The sequence below is a fragment of the Parus major genome, chromosome 20 (genome assembly GCF_001522545.3).
Source record: "Parus major isolate Abel chromosome 20, Parus_major1.1, whole genome shotgun sequence".
Taxonomy (NCBI): Eukaryota; Metazoa; Chordata; class Aves; order Passeriformes; family Paridae; genus Parus; species Parus major.
Genome location: NC_031788.1, coordinates 505,184 through 511,394, shown reverse-complemented (window position 1 = coordinate 511,394; position 6,211 = coordinate 505,184). Strand labels below are relative to the sequence as shown.

The 6,211-nt window shown below is 48.5% G+C and overlaps 1 protein-coding gene across 5 annotated transcripts in view; it reads left to right on the top strand.

Moving 5' to 3' along the window:
- Positions 1 to 3,612: 3,612 nt before the first annotated feature.
- Positions 3,613 to 6,211, top strand: part of NDRG3 (NDRG family member 3) — a 64,034-nt gene continuing 61,435 nt past the window's right edge. For all 5 annotated transcript variants that reach the window (XM_015647570.2, XM_015647568.2, XM_015647569.2 and 2 more), the window contains exon 1: positions 3,613 to 3,690. The gene's annotated coding sequence lies outside the window, so the exon portion shown is untranslated. The remainder of the gene's footprint in view (positions 3,691 to 6,211) is intronic.

Below are 6,211 nucleotides of genomic sequence, written 5' to 3'. Positions count from 1 at the left end.
ATATCTCACAGCAAGAAATAAGTAATTTTCTTAGTTATTGGTTTTAAACCACGACAGCCAGGAAACGAAACTGGCAAATTAAAGCTACTACAGGACTTCTGATAAGATGTGCAACCATGTAAAATAAAGCCAAGGAAGTGGGAAGAGCTAATGAATATGTAATCAGTGTGTATGATAAAATCCCTGTTCACCCAACACTCTTCAAACTGGAAGAAGGATCCCCCCAAGAGACCAGCACACTACAATAAAGAATGCCTGCTTCTAATACTCAAAACTGTGTTACACAGTTTCTATCCAGACAATTTCAGTATCAGTGTAGTCAGCTGGCCCATCCAGGGCCTCAGCAGCTCCATCCACTTGGAGCCTTGGCCCAGAGCCACACTGAGGACACTTGGCTCAACTGAATAGCTCCAAAAGCACTGAGGAACCCCAGCCCTCACTCCCTGTACACCAGAGAGCCATCTGATTCCCAGCCCTCACCCATGCTTACATGGTGGTTATTGCTACATTGGATGCTCAACACCTCAGTGTATAGTTCTGCACGTCATTGCCAACAGCACCACTTTTCTTCAGTGTCTTCCTAGAGAAAAATAGAAACTAACACTGTCTGGGAGAACTGCAGAAAAAAAAAAAAAAAAGACACAGGTCAGTCAAAAACACATGGGGAGGAGGTGGTGCTAGTTAGAGCAAATGCTACTGTCTTTTGTAGGGTCCTGTACTGCTGTTCTGCAGCATGGACACAGATGAAATAATCACAGAATTATCACAGAATCACTAAGGTTGGAAAAGCCCTCTGACACCATCAAGTCCAGTCATTAAGGCAGCATTGCCTGGGCCACCTCTGAACCGTGTCCCCCTGTCAAGGAATCCATTTAGAGCAGCAGCTGGTGGTGCAACTGCAGTGGCAGCTGTAGATTAAGCTCAAACAGCTGATCCTGTGCATAACAAAGGGCACTGGACCTGTGGCCCAGCCAGGTGCTCAGACATTGCAAGAGCTGAGGGCTAGGGAGGAAGAGCCAAGACTTGCATGAGCTTGGACTGTGAGGGGATAAAAGCCCAGGAGTCTTTTGTTGGGGCTGCTCCTTGGAGGCACCAGCTCAAACTTTTTCTGTGTTACTGTGCCAGGAACAAAGGGCTTTGTGGAACAAGACGTGTGAGACTCCCATGGGAAACCTGGGGTCGAACTGATGAGGAAAGCTGGTCTGCCTGTGAGAGTGGGAAGTGCAGAGAGTCAAGCAGGGCACTCCTTGGCTCACTGGAGGTGCTACTGCAAAGGGTCTTCAGTCCCAGGAGTTAAAAGTTGCTGGTGGTGGAAAAGTGACTGCAAGAGTCTTGGGAATGGTCAGACTGGGAAGTTTCCTTAACACCCAACTGCTACATCCACACATATTTTGAACACGTCCAGGAGTGGTTACTCCAGCACCGCCCTGGGTAGCCTGTTTCAATGCCTGACTACCCTTTTAATGAAGAAATTTTTCCCTGATTTCCAATCTAATCCTCCCTTGGTAGAAACTTGAGGCCATTTTCTCTTATACTGTCATGTGTTGTCAGAGAGAAGAGCCTGGCTCCGCCCTCCCATCAGAGACTTGCAGTCTTACCTGAACCTCCTTTTCTCCAGGCTAACCCTTTACAGCTCCCTTAGCCACTCCTCAGGATCTTGTGCTGCAAACCCTTTTCCAGCTGTGTTGCCCTTCTCTGGATATGCTCCAGCATCTAATCCATGTAGACAACGGCAAGGACTGTAGGGACCAACCACACCAGACAGCCTAAAAGCAGCTTCCTGGGTGGGAGAGCCAGTGCAATGATTTACAGTCATGTGGCAGGAAATTCACCTCTTTCTACCTCTGTTCAACAGCTCATCTAGTTTACATTATACCCAAAAATGTAAGCAGAAGTATTGATTTTTCTGCTTATAGTGCCTGCACAAGTCCACACTTACCCTTCTTCCTTCCTCTCTAGCTCTTGGTAGCCCAGGCAAGCTCAAAGGAGTTATGAAGAGCTGGAATAATGCTTGGTCTTGTGTAAGAAGGGGCAGACAGTACTTGGCATGTTACTCTTTAATAGCTTTTATATGAAAAAGTATCTATATGGAACAAAACTTAAAAATATGTAATTAAAAATTAATTGTTCAATTGGAATAAGGTTGGTGGCATGTAATACACATTGTAAGGTTCTGCCCAAGGAACAAGCTACTTAACAGACAAGGTCCACCCAGAACAAAGCTGAGAAGGCAGAGCTGGAGACAGGCACCTTCCTGTAAGTGAGGCAGGGAGAAGGGCACTGGGCTGAATGGGAAGGGGAGTTTGAGAGGGTGGGATGGAGCTCCCAGGTTGGGAGCTGGTCAGGGCCATTCAGGTCTCTATGGGTATGCTCAGGTCCACCATGGGGCCATCTCAGCCAGCATGTTCAGGGGCTGGCTTGTATCCAGCGATCACTTACTGCACTTCAGATCATATCTGAAGAGGTATCTCAAACAAAATCCCGGTCCTTGTAGGGAGGCACAGTCAATACAGCTGCTGTGGTCTCCCTGAACTGCTGTCTGCTTCAACTTTTGTTCAAGGGCACCAGGAGGTGCTGTATAAGGAGAATCTGCCAATTCCAGGTGTGAAGACTTTTGGGAGGTACTTCTGAAGTCCATATCTTAGTAGCCCTGACCAGCCCCACCTGAGGCTTTCACAAACCCATATGATCTATTCAGTGCTCCTTCTTTTCTAATTATAGAATAATTAAAATTGGAAAATCCCTCTTAGGCCTTCATTAACCCATCCCCATTGTGTTCACTAAACCATGTCCCCAAGTGCTACATCCACATGCCTTTTGAACTCTTCCAATAGCAGTGACTCCACCACTGTCCTGGGCAGCAGGTTACAATGTCTGACCACTCTTTCAATGAAGAATTTTTCCCCAGTATCCAATCTGAACTTCTCGTGGCACAATTGGAAGCCATTTCTTCTCATCCTGTCACTTGTTCCCTGGGAGAAGAGCCTGGCTCCCATCTCGATCTACTGGGAACACACTCGGGAATTATTTACCTACACACGCCTCACTTCTATCTCGACAACTCCATCGTTATTCAGCCTTATTGAAGACCCGAGGTAAAGGCATTTCGCAGGACCACAGGGTGGCACCAGAAACCAGGGCACGGACACAGGTTTGGGAAATACCTCGATCCTAAATGTTTAGGGTAAGGTCGTATTGAGTATAAGGCGAGAGGCCCTGGAGATGCCGCACGACTCCGGGAAGTTCGTATTTCCACTTGGAGACGTACCTAGGAAGGGGGAAAGGCAGGAGGAGGTGGAGGGGAGCACCACCCTCAGCGGAGGGCTGCCCGAGACGCCAGACAGGGAGCGAGCTTGCCGTGGGACGTGTACGGCTGCGGGCCCCGAGCGGGGACGGAGGGACAGCCGTGCTCAGAGAAGGTCACCCTACCGAGACCCGCCAGCACCGGCGCTGTCTCGAGCTCCGGCGGCACGGCTCCATCCGTGGTGCCCTCACGGGACCCGGCGGGCGCCCGCAGGGAAGCCGCGCCATCTGCCGGCGGGAGGGGGAGGCTGCGAGAGGCGCCGCCCGAGGGCGGCGGGGGGCGGCGCCATGTTATTTGTAGTTCCGACCCCGCGCAGAGGTGGTTCCCGCGCAGGCGCAGAGCGCTCCGTGCCGCGGCGGGCGGAGTGCGGAGATACCGCGGTCCAGGTGAGCCCCGGGCCGGCCCCGCTGGGACCCCCCCCGCGCCGGGATCCCCTGCCCTCCGCGGGACCCCGCGGAACCGCCGCGGCTCCGGGACGCGCGGCTGCCCCTGGGCAGCAGATGTCACGCGGCAGTGGCGGGCGGGCCGGAATCAATGGCAGCCGCGCCCGCGGGCGCCGTGTGTCCTGCCGCGCCCCGACGGAGGTGATTTCTCCGCGAGGGGGGTCGGTGCCGCCGCCGTTCCCCGCCGAGACCGCTGAGGCGGGGGCTCAGCGCAGCCCGGATCCGCTGTGAGGCCCCGGCCGAGAGACCCGCTTCCCCCCCGCTGGGAATGGGAAATGATCCTCGTCACACCGGGCTGCGCTGGGAATGGGGGAAACGCCTCGGAAGTGCCCGAGGTTATTGCGGAGGGCAATGTAAATAACGAACGGGAATGCTTCGGCCGTTCTGATTTCTCTCATTTATAGCTTTTCTTTCTGGTATTCAGATATCAGAATTCTCGTTTGTATTATTTACTTCGGACAACGCCAACTGACTGTTATCTTTAATTCGGCACAGCCTTGTTGGAGTATGAATGGGAAGGGAATAGCTTTTAAAGATTTCCATTGACTTGAAACGTCGTGTCTCTTTTTTATGTTTAATAAATATTTTGTATTTAGTGTAAGTCACAACGAGCAATTAGAAACATTGTCGCGAAATCAGAGGCTTCTGCTGTCTTGAAGAGCATCATTATAAAGGGCAGTACAGAAGACGGGGTATTACAAAACAAGCCGGGCTGTGAGCCCTGTCCCGGCTCGTGGCGCTGCCTCGGGGTTGCCCTGCTGATTGAGAGCCTGGGGTCTGGACCGTGCTTTGGTGGCTCGCAAGTCCAAGAATGTTGGAGCCAATGTGTGATCGTGTCAAGATAAGGTACGGTCACAGCATGAATTGCTGTGAGGTTGTGACTTGGTCACATGCATGTTTGCTCCAGAGAACAGGAACCTGTCTGGTAAGGATCAGGGCGTTGTGTCTGGGAAATCCAGAAGAGTTTTTGTGCTTGAATACTGAGGTGATGAGAAGATGGGGGTTACAAAGGGGGAAGAATGGAATACAAGTATGCAAGGCTGGATTGGACAGGGCTTGGAGCAGCCTGGTCTGGTGGAAGGTGTCCCTGCCCATGGCAGGGGGTTGGAATCGCAGGAGCTTTAAGGTCCTGTCCAGGCCATTTTATGAAGAAACTGCTTCTGCTGCATGTGTCTTTGTGCTTGTGAGTCTCCCATGTACAGAGGACTTGGAAGCTCATTGCTTTAGCTTCTGCTTTGCCTTGTCTGTAGAAAGAGCAGTGAATGATGGAAGCCTGGCAAACCAGGTTTAGCAGTAGCATATCGGTCTGTGAAAAATGCAGAAAAGTGGTGTGAAGTCCTTTCTGCATTTAAAATTTTTCTTAATTAAAATTTAAATCATGCTAATTTTAAATTAGCATGAAGGTTTTCTAGCACAATTTCCTTGGGCTAGGGGAACAGAGCTTACCAGATGTCTTGCATGAACTGGTGTAGAATCCTGAAGCGTGATCAGTAGGATTTAACTGGACTATTTTACTGGATGGGGATTGTTGAGGGGGCTCAAGATGGGCAATGATTGTTCTAATTTCAATTATTTTGGGGGGATTTTGAGCCTTGTGTGGCACACAAAGCACTGTGTCTTAGGGCAGCAGCTTCATGTGCTTATATTTGCCTTGTATCAAGATGTTTGCAAAGGTAGAAGCTGGAAATGTTACACAATGGAAATTAAACAATATTCTACAATTAAAATTATACAACTGCTGCAAGCAGCATTATTGAAATCTGTGGCTATATTCCTAGTTACTCATTATGTATCTGAGGTTAAAAATTAATTGAAATAAATAAATGTATTTGATTTGGATTTTTCTAATTTCAGATCACCTTCAGAAACCCTCCAGTGCTCCCATTTGCAGCTCTTATTTCACATTGGTCATATGCAGTCCTAAGTGTTTTTCATTGGAAAGTGTAAAGTGTAGTGGTACCTTTAGATTTCAGAGGCTTTGTTATGTACAAGATGTATTTTGGTTCCTTGAATATACACTAGAAAATATTTTTAAACATACTTCTGAGACTTCTTTTTTAAACATTTCTCTGTTTTATGCTCAAGGTAAGCATTACAACAAAGCAGTTATATATAGGTATTTCAGTGAGAAGCACAAAAATTATAATGATAGTATAGTTTAAGGACAAAAATAAAACCAAAAGAGAAATCAATTCAGCTTTAAATTTTTGTGGGGGTTGTTTTTTATGTGTAAGAAGAGACTAGAGGTTTTAATTTTTAATTAATTTACTGCCATTCTCACAAACGGTAGCTTAGTTTCTTCCTGGAAAATGGTGAAGCCAAACCCTCAATTCTGTTTCCACAGGCTGTGTTGACACCATAACCCTCCCTAAACAGGGCTTATCTTATGCTCTTTGTGTCAGCTGTGTCTTGGATATAAGTAAATATGTCTATGCTGCTTAAGCCCATGTTGGGCACTGTGCAG